The following is a 14,222-nucleotide window of genomic DNA, read 5'->3' on the forward strand; positions in this document are numbered from 1 at the left end:
AAAACGAGTTTCCTGGAACTAATAAGAAATTATAGCAAGATTTGCAGGATACGAGGTTAACACATGGAAGTCAATCACTTTCCTATATTGCAACATAAACAAGTGGAATATTAAATTAAATTACAATGCCATTTGCATTAGAACCCAGAATAATGAAATAGGCATAAATCTAAGAAAATATATGTAAGATCTACATGAGAGAAACTATGAAACTCTAGTGAAAGACATCATCAAAGAATTTTATTCTTTTTTACAACTGAATACTATTCCATTATGTATACCACATTGTATTTATCTGTTTATCTATCGATTGACACAGGTTGATTCCATATCATTGTTATTGTGAAAAATGTTGCAATAAACATGGGGGTGTAGGTATCTCTTTGATATACTGATTTCCTTTCCTTTGGATGAAAGTTTCTTTTTCTACACATCCTTATCTGCATCTATTATGTTTTGTCTTTTAAATAATAGCCATTCTAACTGGGGAAGATGATATCATTGTGGTTTTGATTTTAATTTTTCTGATGATTAGTGATGTTGACCATTTTTCATATATCTGTTGGCTACTTGTATATCCTCTTTTGGGAAATGTCTATTCATTTTCTTTGCTCACTTATAAAACTTTTCAATGGGATTATTAGAGGTTTTTGTTTATGTTTTTGTCTTCTGTTGAATTTTGTTTGAGTTTGAGTTTCTTGTATATTCCGGATATTTGTCCCTTTTCAGAGGAATACTTTGCAGATATTTTCCACCATTCAATTGGTTGTCTCTTCACTCTGTTGATAATTTCCTTTACTACATACAACCTTTTCATTTCATATAGTTCCATTTGTCTATTTTTGTTTTTGTTATCTGTGCTTTTGAGATCTTAGTCATAAAACCTTTGTCTAGACCAACATCCTATATTATTTCTCCTAAGGTTTACTCTACTAGTTTTATAGTTTTGGGTCTTATCTTTAAGTCTGTAACATATTTGGAGGTGTTTTTTTACATGGTGAGAGATAAGGCGTCTAGTATCATTCTTCTCCATATCAATACACAGTTCTTTTCACCACTATTTGTTGAAGAGTGTGTCCTATTCCCAATATATATTTTCAGAGCCTTTGCTGAAAAGCATTTGCTTGTAAATATGTGGATTTATTTCTCAGTTTTCTATTTTGTTTTATGGGTCTATGTGTCTGTTTTTATATCAATAGCATGCTATTTTGGTTGTGCTAGCTTTGTAATATATTTTGAAGTGAGGCAATATGATGCCTCCAGCTTTGTTCTTTTTGCTCATGATGGCTTTGGTTATTTAGGCTCATGTGAAGCAACATGGGTGGAACTATAGATTATTACATTAAGTGAAATATACTAGACACAGGAAGACAAATATGGCATGCTGTTACTCATATGCAGGAGTTAAAAATTGTTGATCTCATGAAGGTAGAGTATAGAATGATAGTTACTAGAAACTGAGATGTGAGTGTGGAGGTGAAGGGGAAAGTGGGGACAAAAAGAAGTGGGTTAATGGATACAAACCTACAGTTAGATAGAAAAGGTAATTTCTAATGTTCAGTAGCGGAGTAGGGTGAATTTAACAATGAACTGTATATTTCAAAGTAGTTAGAAGAGAGGAGTTGAAACGTTCCCAAAAACATAGAAATGGTAAGTACTTGATGTGATAAACATCCTGAATCCTCTGATTTGATCTTTACACATTCTTTGGATGAAACAAAATATCACATACACACAATGAAAATGTACAAATATTATGTAGAATTTATTTATAAAAAGACATCAAAGAATAATCAGATATGCTTTAATAATGGACGGATGACTACACTCTAGTTATATCTAGACAATGGTATATTATTCAGCACTAAAAGAAAGTGAGCTATTGAAACGGCTCCATTGTTTGGGGTATATACCCTGTCTCTTGGACTTGATTGAGAAGAAATTCAGGACACAGACACACATGAGGAGTAGGTTTTGGAGTGGGAAGTTTAATAGAAAAAGAAGAGGGAGATAAAAAGCTTCTTCATGTTGAGAAAGCCCAAAAGAGGGTCTCTGAGCAGAATAAAGGACTGGCTGGAGCAAATGTGCTGAGTTTCATATACAGTTTGAAGAGGTGGTGTCTGATTTACATAGGGCTCATGATTAGTTATGATGTCTACATAGTGCCTGGTGAAGGCTGGTCACCCCACCCTAACCTTATTATGCCAATGGACATTAGAGTTGATTGGCACCATCTCATGTGCTTCTTACTGTACACATGGCTGACAAAGAAAAGAGAAGATGAAGCCACCGTCTTGAACATGATTGGCACAACTGCTAGTATCTATGTCTGCAACTTGATTTTACAGGCTGCTTTTTGTTAGAAAGACAAATAATTTTATTAAAAAGAACAGCCTTACCGAAGTCTCCCATGCCCTTACTATCTGCCTAAGTAATTTCTTCTTAACTACTATATCAGTATGAACCCTAGAAAAGACAGGAAGAAAATGTATGTGCATATTACTGAGCAAATGAAGCTAATTTGAAAAGGCTACATACTGTTTGATTTCAACTGTATAACATTCTGGAAAAGGCAAAACTATGGCAACAATAAAGATTTCAGTGGTTGCTAGGGGTTGTGGGGAGAGAGGGATGAATAGACAAAGCACAGAGGATTTACAGCATGGTGAAACTACTCTGTATAAAACTGTAACAGTGAATACATGTCATCATACATTTATCCAAGCTTATGGAATGCATAGGAGAAAACCCTACTGTAAAATATGGACTCTGGGTGATAATAATATATCATTGTAGTTTCATCAATTGTAACAAATGTAGCACTCTACTGAGAAATGTTGATAAGTGGAGAGGCTGTTCATATGGGGCTATGAGTTATATGGGAAATCTCTGCACCTTTTGTTCCACATTACTATGAAATTAAAATTGCTCTAAAAACTAAAGCCTATTAAAAAGTCAAGAGGAAATCTTCTCATGTTTTCTTAATTTTACAAGTTTTTTTGAGAAAATCTGTGTTGTGTATATATGTGTGTGTGAAAGAGAGAGAGAAAAAGAGAGAATACTTCTGCCTCACTGGACAATGAAATTTGTTTTGGTCCTTAACACAAATATGTATCTCACGTGGTGCCTTATATATTATTATGCTCATTCAATAAATATTTTCATATTAAAAATTATTTTCAGCACAAGTCAATGCTTTTAAGGTCACTTATATCTCAAACATCTCCATGTGCTCAAATCTTTCATGGCTATCTTTACCTCTAACATCTTAATAAATGATTTGAGAACCCATTCTCATTTCTTCACTTCATAATGTTCCTGAGGCTTTGAAGGCGGGTAGAAGGGAGTTACATTGCTCTAGTCACTTTGTTCACCACAATCCCACCTCTACTAGTTTGATCCTTGGTCACTATTTCATCTCTTATAGTTGTGGTCTAACCCGTACTCTATCCTGAGTGGCATACCGTTTCCTTTTTATTAACCTGAATAAGAGCCACAGAACATTCATCATAGTCTTAATAGAAGGTTTGGTGAGGCACAGGGATAAGTACCACACATAATCTGAAATAACTTTGGGCTGTAAAGCAGAGATCATCACTTTTCAAAATTGACTGCTCCTCTCTCACCACAACGCACCCCCAGAATTTCTCCTTTTCACCTCCATCAAGTGTTAGCTCCCTTACTGTCCATTTCTTCAAATTCTAGTCCTTCAACTCCTCTTCCCTAGTTAGCCTATCTTGGAAATACAATGTTTTTTTCACATTATTGTGAAGATCAAGTTAAATCTTTTATTTGCTTTTCTTTGCCAAAACCTTTCCTCAAAGAACTTAGCCATGTAAACTCACTACCAATGAGACAACTACTGACAGCCTCACAAAACAACAACAGAAACAAAAAATCAAGGTGTTTTCGTAAAGATTTATTTATGATCTTGGGATCATAAACAGCTAACAGAAACAGTCAATTTTTTAAATAACACTCATTTAAGTGTTATTTGTATAAAACTTGTTCTTGAATATAATATATATTACTGGGATCATAGCTAATCTAGAAATGACTTACAAAAACGTATTTATCAAGGTTCAGAGATTTTAACAACAAAATATCTTAATTATCAGTAAGTTCAAATGAAATGAATTTGGTCTTGGAGGTTCTGAAGCCTTTTCCAAGTTGATCTCTCTCTTCCCTCAGCGTTTTCTCATAAGACTTTTTAGTTGTAGAAATATGATTTTGTTAGTATTTTTTAAAATGTCTCTCTTTCGTTAATTCTAAATTCATAGAGCAGAGGTAATCTGTCTTATACCCTGCTGCATCTCCAATGCCTAATGAGTATGCGATACTTGGAAGGTCTTTTTTTTTTGAGACGGAGTCTCACTCTGTCGCCCAGGCTGGAGTGAGAGGCGCGATCTCGGCTCACTGCAAGCTCCGCCTCCCGGGTTCCCGCCATTCTCCCGCCTCAGCCTCCCGAGTAGCTGGGACTACAGGCGCCGCCACCACGCCCGGCTAGTTTGTTGTGTGTTTAGTAGAGACAGAGTTTCACCGTGTTAGCCAGGATGGTCTCGATCTTCTGACCTCGTGATCCGCCCACCTCGGCCTCCCAGAGTGCTGGGATTATAGAAGTGAGCCGCCGCGTTCGGCCTTAGAAGGTCTCTCTTAATGATTGAATGAAAGTTTGTGGGCTGAAGGATGAATGTGTTCATCAAACAAGTATTTTAGCAAGCAAAGCTACTATTTGTTGAAGACCTGCCATACATGCCAGGAAATATGTTAAGTCTTATACATTCATAGCATATTTTAATATTGAGAATTTTATAATGTAATCCCTACTTGCACATAGAACACAGAGTTACTATGATGTTGCCTAGGCAGAGACCAAGGTGACATCTGAACTGTATTCTCAGATCCTGTGTTTTCTTTTGTTTTCATGTATATGTGTTAAACAATTACATATACATTGTTACATAAACTTGATTACTAAATCTCCTTTTTACCCTCTACAACTGAAGAGTGCCAATAATACTTCGTATTTCCTACTGTCTTTTTTACTTCGTGTAAAGTTCCCCAACATAAACTGATCTCCCAGTGTTCAAATCATCTATACAAATCTCTAAGTTACTGGTTACATAAACTTCTCACTTTATCTAAAATCCTCTAGGTAATTAGTTGGTAGATTAAGCAGACAACGGAGCCACCCAAGGTCCTTTCACTCACTGCTTACTTAGAAGAATATAACTCTCATCCTTACACTTGTGATCTCATGGCTTTGGGGAAATGATTCAAAGAAATTTCCCCAGAAAGGTCGAGATTCTCTGACAGAGATGAACCATATTGAATAAGTGTGACCAAAGTTTCAATAAGGGTATTCCCCAAACAATTGTGTTGTCAAGAATATTGCCATGTTGTAAAATTGATTTCAGACTTATGGAGCCTTGGATATCATCTGGGAAATGCTAAAGTGAGGGACTTATCTACCCAGTTCCAAAGGAGGAGCTGGTCTTCCATATTGTACTTTTTTCTTGAATAATTTATATTGATCATATTTAAATTATCCTTCTGTGACTAAAAATGTAGTGTTACCAGAACTAGTGAATTTGAAGACTTTGTCTATATTATTATTAAATCAGTATGTTTTATATAAAGATACAATAACATTTTATTTATTTTTTATCATTAAACAACATTCTAATTTCAACCCATTAATAATTGTTGCATAGTAGAAACACACGTCTCTTGGAAAATGCCCTGTGATCTGTTAAATGAAAATAAAGACCCTGAATAAACAGTATCAATTTATTAATTTTTAAATGAATTATACTTTAATTAATTTATTAATATGAAATGTATTTAAATTTGTTAGGATGGTTATGCTATTTGCATTGCAGATGGCACAGTGCCATTTGCTTTCTCAGAAGTAATAGCCTATGTCATTTTGGAAGAAAATGTTATAAGCATGAGACACTGTTATTATTTAAAGTGAATTTACAAAATCTGTAAAACTAATAGTAAAACATGTGCTTTTCATGAATATTGGCTAATCAGATAATACTAAAGTTTCTGGGCATCCACATGGCTTGAATTGTTTATTTCACTTGGCAAAGCACATTATTCATGGAGAATTAACTTGAATGGCCACATGATACCAAAAACTCTATTGTTGCTCATTTTTAATATCAATGACTTCGTTAAAAATTGTTATTTTTTTAAACTATCATGTATTCGGATTTCAGAGGCCAGATTGTTTGACAATGCCATAGTGAAGCTTACCATTTCAGAAATAGATTACCAAAATACCTGGTTGCTAAGAATATATTATATTGATTGAAATGTATATTATTATCGCCTGTTTTTCTTTCAGTCTCTGAAATCATTTTTCAACTATTCTGTTTTTCACTATAAAAACAATCAAATACATTAGATCCAAAGTGTTTGAGAACTGTACAAAAATTTGGCCAATCCCATTAATTCTATATTTAGGTATGACCTTAGTAATATGACATTTACATGACAAAAATCTGGCATCTACATATTCTGACATAATAGAGGCATTAACTATATTCTTTGGTTAGGTTATTCCTGTTCTAGATATGGGCTCATACAAGGTGAGGACAAAATTTTGTCACATTAATTGTAAATATGAGTTTTCCATATGTTATAGATAAATAACACCATAAGAACAGATACAAACCTTGTGTCAGAACTTCAAAAGAACTTCATAACCAGGAGACAGTCATATTCTTATAATCCTGTTAATACCATCTCTATAAGCATCCCTCTTCCTGGAGGGAAAATGCTGAATCTCTCATATGTACATACACCATCTTGCTCATTTTCTCCTCATCTTATTTTCAATACTTTCATTTCTTGTGTTTCAATCAACTGCATCTGAATCAGTCCTGAAAACCGAATAGACATTCTGTCACCCAAGAAAATCCTAAGCAAGTTCTACAATTATAAACAGGAAAAATAACATTATCTGATCACAAGGTCATAAACTCTATATTGGTAACAAAAGAAAAACAGTTCTTTCTCTTTGAAATTTGTGATATCTTTACTAAGTTACTTCTAGAAGAAATGTAATTATAAACTGAAATTTCAGAATTTCTAACAAAAAATGAAAGTGGAAAACTACATATCAGAATTTATTAGATGCATTTAAGTGAGTGGAGTGAGGAAAACTTATAATGTTAATACTTTTTAGCGATTAAAATTTACAAATGGAATAAAAAGTTTAGTTCAAGCAGCTCTATGCAAATAAATGTGAAAACTTAGATTAAATGACTCAATATCACCATCTATAAATCACATATTAATTGTAAGAGTAAAATGATATCTTCAAATTGAGAGATCAGTGGACATCACCTTGAACAAGTGATCAAAATTAGCATGCCAATACTAGGAACTTTCTGATATTCATGTCCCCTCTGATGTGATGCAATGGAAAATCCACACTTTGTATAGGGTACTCTTTTAAAAAACTTGTGTGTGTGTGTCTGTGTGTCTGTGTGTATCCTGACTCTAATGCCAAAACAATAAAAGAAGGTTACCTATATCACCAATAAGGTAAATGTCCCGGACTCTAAAATATTGTCATTGTCATAAATAACATTTAAAAAGAAAAATATCCATGGCACACGTTTACCTATGTAACAAACCTACACATGCTGCACAGGTACTGCAGAACTTAAAAATTAAAATAAATAAATACATGTGTGTATGTATAAATGCATACTTTTTTACTATATAGGGGACAATTATATATATTTATAGTGGTACATTTCTTGGGAATGATCATAGTAGGAGGGTAATGGAGGAATGTATTCTAAAGAATTTAACAGTGAAGTATAATAAAGTATGAAACTTATTCTCAAATTGTTCAGCAAGAAGAATAAATAATATGTGGATAGAGACAAAATGTAGAAAAATCTGGTAAATTGTTAACAATCTGTGACTCTGTGAGAAGGCCATACAAGTGTTTAATATTTTTGTATGTGTAAAAATTCTCAAAATAACAAAACTCTAAAATAAAAACAACTATTGATACCATGTTTTCATACTATATTAAAATATGTTTCTCAAACACACAATATTTCTTAGAACCAAAGTCGTGGTACAAATTATACATTTAATTGGCCATATTTCCTCTCTCTCTCTCTCCTCTCCCCCTCTATACACACACACATACACACCCCATAATACAACTTGAAACATGCAGTACTGTAATATCATTTTGCTCTCTCAGTTTTAAGGAATATTGACTGATCCTGATTAGAGAAGTAAAACCTGAATGAATTTTTCACCTTAATAAAGAATGCCTATCTAGTAAAAAAAATAAAATAAAATAAATTAAGGATACTGTCAGGAAGCCAAGCAGCCTATCTAAAGGCAGTCAACAGTATTTGAACTAACAAGCCTTGAAAATAACTAATGGTACAATCAACAACTTCTCTGAAAATGCGGTTCATTATGGTGTGTTTGGATTGAGGTCAATGACTACAGGGCAGCATTGCTGTTATCATGACAATGTGCAATCCTGTCACTCAATCATGCCATTAAAGACAAAAGGTATGCAGGGGTTCCCTCCTCTTACTTTTTTTCAGTTATATTCATTATCAGTCAATACTGAGGCTAAGTGTTTACTCACTTGAGTTGTTCAGTTAAATTCCCAAATGCCCACACGAACTTGCAGTTAACAGCCTGACTTGACATTTAAATGCAAAAGCCTCAGAAATCTTCTGAGGGTTGACTTCTCTATTAAAATAGGTTTAAAGCAAATATTTTTTGATGAATTTTAATACATAGAACTCATTGTTGCACCTCTAATCCACTTTGCCCTTTTTGGAGTTTATGTGATGGCATCATTATGGAAAAACACACCATTTTAGGTATCTCATTGTGTTAACATATGTCACAACACCTAAAATCTAAAAACATATGAAATTTTAAAATATTGCAAAGCAACCGAAGGACGTTATAAATATTTGAGATGCTTTCATATTCCCTACTGCACGTAATATCTCTTTATTATGAGATATACATTCTGACTAGAGGATATCTACCAATAAATAAACAGGAACTGCCAAAGAAAATAACAAAATTAGAGAGGAGGTCAGTGTAAAACATGGAAAACTTTAAAAAATTGTAATACCTTAAATTATACCAAGAAATGTTCTACTGAAATATCACAAAGTGTATAGTTTCTAATTATGTCATGGAGTGCTTTGAAGATATTAAATCCTAGCAAATATGCATTGTTATAATAATAATCTTTATTATTACTATTTTTGGCTGAGAACTTTATCTGATTTTAAAGCATATCTAATATCCAAGAAAACAACCCTGAATGGTCCTATTATTAGCATTTTAAAACTAAATAAGCCAAAGTTTAAAACAAAAGAATAGCAGGAATTACTATATTTGATGATATCTGATCAGAGGTATAAAATAAGAACTGCCCAAATCATGAAGAGAAATTAAATGCCACTAAAAGATTTAATAGCTCTGATTTAATATGTTCCATTTTGATAGGTCTGAGAACTTTGGGGATCCAGAAATACCGTGGCCGGTCTTAATGAAGTACATCAAAGATTAGTTAATTATTTGAAACCTGAACTTTCAGGTTTCAACTTTCAGGTTTCAAATAATTTGACCTGGTTTATACAACTTGTTCTAAAAGGGATTCTATTCATGCTTAATTAAATCACTGAAAATTATAGGATTCACTTATCACACTAGTGTTTTCCTACCTACTGATCCCAGCTTTGTTTTATATTCAGCTACCTCTTTCTCTTTCAAATTTTTAACTTTGTTAGAGGAGATATAAATTAGCCAATACTGTTGTGAAATTCACTAGAGAGGGCTCTGTCTTTTTCTTACATTCAGTTTTTGCAGGTTTATGTGATTAGTGATGGTAAAATATCCAGGATCCATATTACTCTTTATTTTGAAAAAAAAAAACCACAAACAAACAACAACAAATTTATCTTCTCTGCAGTCCCATGACTCTTTGAAAATGCTAGCAGGTCTTTTGACTTATAAGTTAAAAAGTCATCTTAGTGCTTTGGTTGTAGTTCAAAAATGAGATGCTGAATTTCTTATCTTGATAAATTATAAAGTTACTCTTTGTCCCTTTCTTATTCCTGTGTCTCTGCTCTGCCCTGTACCTTTCTCTTTAACTTGTCAAATGAGTGATTTCCGTTAAATGAATCATCAAAATATATTTAAATACGTGTATGTGCATCCTGAAACAAAGTTGCCAGTTTGTGACACACATAAAAGAGAAAAATGATTTCATTATATATCATATTTTTATTCACACCTCCTTTGTACCTGACTCATATGAAATATTAAACAAATGTTGAATAAAGTAATGAATTAATATTGTCCCTGGTTTGCTGGACACACCATTCAGAAGTTTCCTCTTCTTTTATGGATGCTTAAATTATTGTTTACCACTTACAAAACACTTTAATGTGTTGCTTTGTGGTCATGTTAGCTGAATATTTTACTATTATTACTATTACATTATTCCCATTCCAAAATGCAAGATTTACAAGTAATCATCACTCAGAATCACTTTATAAATTATAATTTATAAGCTATGATTCTCATGTAGAAAAATACAATGTAGGTTTAATGAAATGCTCATATTTCCTTACAGAATAATAAAGTATTGTATCTTTACTTATATCAAATTCCTGAATCAAAGAATTTATTTGAATGGAGACTTCAGTAAGCACTAACAGGACTTTGGGAAGGCGTCAGGGAAGGGAACAAAGCCAGTGAAGGGTATGTTATTAACAGATCACCGCCATATGTAACTGAAGCTTTACCTTAATGTGAACATTTGGCAGATGTGTATAAGATGCTTCAAAATTATTCTACCTAAATAAGGGAAAAGGCTGGGATATATTTCCCCCAAATACAAGAAGGCACTGGAATAGTGAATTCTAAAGAGATACAGATTGGGCACCAAGAGTGTCTGCAATGATGGCATCAAAAGTATCGGGGGACACTGCTTATTTTCTTGGACGCAACAGAAGCTATACCAATAAAATAAAATAAGGAAAGAAAAGCTGTGGCTCCAATGATCTTTCAACAATAAGGATCTTAGAGTCCATGGCAGAAGAGCCAATCTGGTTGATTTGCAAAAATAAACATTCAATTTAAGGAGTTAATAGTAAAATAGAAGCTTAAATGTCTAAAATGCACTTCTGTCCTGTGCAGTTTCATATTTGCCTATTCCTGTTTGAAGTCAAATTTTAATAGAATTTAATTAATTTAATATTAATTATTAATAGCATTAATTTAATGTTTAAATTAAAGTCATTAACTTATCCTTCTAAGTTTGCCCTGATAATGGATGAAGATAGACAAGGAAGCTAACCACATCACTGAGTTACATTGATTTTAGTTGTTTTAAAACCATGACTTTGCGTAATAATAAAATTGAAATGTGTCCATATTGTTCAAGTTGAGTTGTTTATGGTTAATATTATTTGCTTAAGTGATTTATTAAGAGGAATTTATTTTTCACAAAATCTTGCTGATTTCCAAAATGGTTTTATTTCAGAATTTATCTCCATATCATTTTGTATATTTTTTGACCTCTGAATGAGCTTCTTACAACTAATAACACTATGTGCATTTGAACAAATAAACAAAAATTAGTGAAAGAATGAGCTAGTTTTTACCAAATTCTTATCATTTTTAGGAATATTTCCACTATTATCATATAATATCACATAATACAATTATCTCTATTAATCACTTTTACTTGATAATGGGAGCCTTAAGGCCAAAAATATTTATCATTATTCCTTGTAACCTCAGAATCCGACGTAGTTACAGGTTCCAAAGAAATAATGGATAATTTTTAAATGTTAGAAGAAAAAATGGATAACCAACGGTCACTTTATTTATTTGTTTTTAGAAACAGTGTCTTGCTCTGTCACCGAGGCTGGCGTGCAGTGGCATCACGATTACTCACTGCAGCTTCAAATTCCTGAGCTAGGGCAGTCTTCCCATCTCCGCCTCCTGAGTAGCTAGGATTACAGGCCCACACCACCTTGCTCGGCTATTTTTTAAGTTATTTTTAGATAAAGGATCTCATTATGTGCATTTCCCAGGCTGGTCTCAAACTCCTGGCCTCAAGCAATCATCTCTCTCAGTTGCTTTCAATCATCTGCCAGATAAGTATCTTAATTTTCTTTGGAGTGGAGCAGAATAATAGTGGGGTTGGTTTAAGAATTTTTGCCTGTCTCTGACCAAAACACAGCTGAGTATGTAAAAAAGAGTCCTTGTCCTGGTACCAAGTTTAAAACACAATTTAAATATATTGAATGTGCAGGTGAGGTGAGCCAACTCAGAGACAATCTGGAAGGTTGAGGTTTTATGCTGATTCATCCAGTGGCGGAACATGAAATGATTTGGTCCACTGTAGACAAATGTATTTTGGGGTTGCAAAACAGCAGCCGATATGACTAAGTTTATCTTTTCTTTTACTTGTCAAATGTTTACAACTCTTCGAATTTAAATACCTGCAGCTGTAATAAAGTGTTTATATTCACCTTTAACACAACCGACCACAGCTAATTTCTCTTTTTGGAAATTCTAAAGTTGCTTCATAGACTTCCTTTTCCTATTTGGTCATCGACGCCATTGGAGTTTATAAGTTCGTGACCTCTGAATGTTACATAATGCTAAACAACTATTTGTTATGTTTTTTCACTGTTTCCTTTTAACTTAACCTGTGGTTTTCACATTACGTAAACAAAGTCTTACTCTACAGTATTTGCAATATCAATCTTTGCAAGTTTTATTTAAAGTTTACTTCATGTCATTTCTTGAAAGCATTTTCATAAATAAAACTAAAATATATGCACTGCAACAAGAACTCCAATACAGAAAGTATATGTAAAATACAACTAAATAATAAAAGCATGAAGGTGAATTTCCACACTTTAAATTTGTCTCATCTAAATGCTTTTCGAACAGTGTTCTCAACCTGAGTAACTTTTCCCCCAGAGTATATTTGGAAGTGCCTGGAGACATTGTGATTGTTACACCAGCGAGGGGAATGCTACTGGCAGAGGGTGAGTAAATACCAAGAACGCTCCTAAGAAGATTCTACAATGCACAGGACAGCTCCTCTGCCCCATCTTAATAAAGACTTCTCCACCAACCAATGTTAATAATGCTGAGATGAAGAAACCCTGCCACAGAGTAGCCAATATGAAGCTATTTGCTCCATTTGCCAAACATCTGATCCTGTACGTTGCTCTTTAGAAAAACCAAAGGAAACTAAAATTCTTTTCTCAAATGACCATTTATGCAAGAAGAATAAAGAACTATGCAGGAAAAAATAAGACAATAATTCTTTATAAACCAAATAGTTACGTTGAGCTAGTAAGGCAGATTTAACCAAGTGAGGAACATCAAAGATTGAGAAACTTAAATTCCACGTTGTTTTCCTTGTTAAGAAGAAAGTACTGTTGATATTGGGTTAGCGCTCAGCACTGCCAGCATTACGGCAGCCCTTGTGTCTCTGCCTCAGGGACTCAAGACTGCGGCTGCACCTTCATGTAAGAAGAGTGATAGCAGAGGGGAAGTAAGCAGTGTGGTGGTGTTTGTGCCAGTAGTAACCATTCTCTTGTATCAAGAAAAACATACATTTTTACCAGAAGCAGCCACTCTACTTCTGGTTACATTTTAGTGGTCACAGTGCATTGCATGGAGAGCATGGGGAAGCAATTAGTTACCTTTTCGACCACAATAATGCAGTAACAGTGAGGAAAATATTTGAAACTCTATTGAATTGGTCACCAAGAAGTTTCTACTACAAATAGCTATATTCTTTCCATAGTTTACAGAAGAAACTGAGAGTGTTGCTTTCAATTGAAAAAGAATGTAGATCTGAATTATATTTAAATGTTTATCTAAAAGGGGTGGCATAATTGATAAAAGTTAACTAACTTCCCACATAAGAATTGCAGACCCAAAGCTTGGCAAATTTTCAATCATGGAGAATACTTATGGTTTTGTTCTTAATGTAAAGCAAGAAGGAAAGTGTGAAAATATAATATATGTTGAAATGCCACATATTTACTGTAAAATGAGTTTGGGAATTAACTTAGTCAACTCATCTCTCAAGTAATGTTTGTATTTTTCCCTTACAAGCTATTCAAAATCAATTATTTTTAAATTAAATTTAATCAAATAATTGT

The sequence above is a fragment of the Papio anubis genome, chromosome 2 (assembly GCF_008728515.1).
Source record: "Papio anubis isolate 15944 chromosome 2, Panubis1.0, whole genome shotgun sequence".
Taxonomy (NCBI): Eukaryota; Metazoa; Chordata; class Mammalia; order Primates; family Cercopithecidae; genus Papio; species Papio anubis.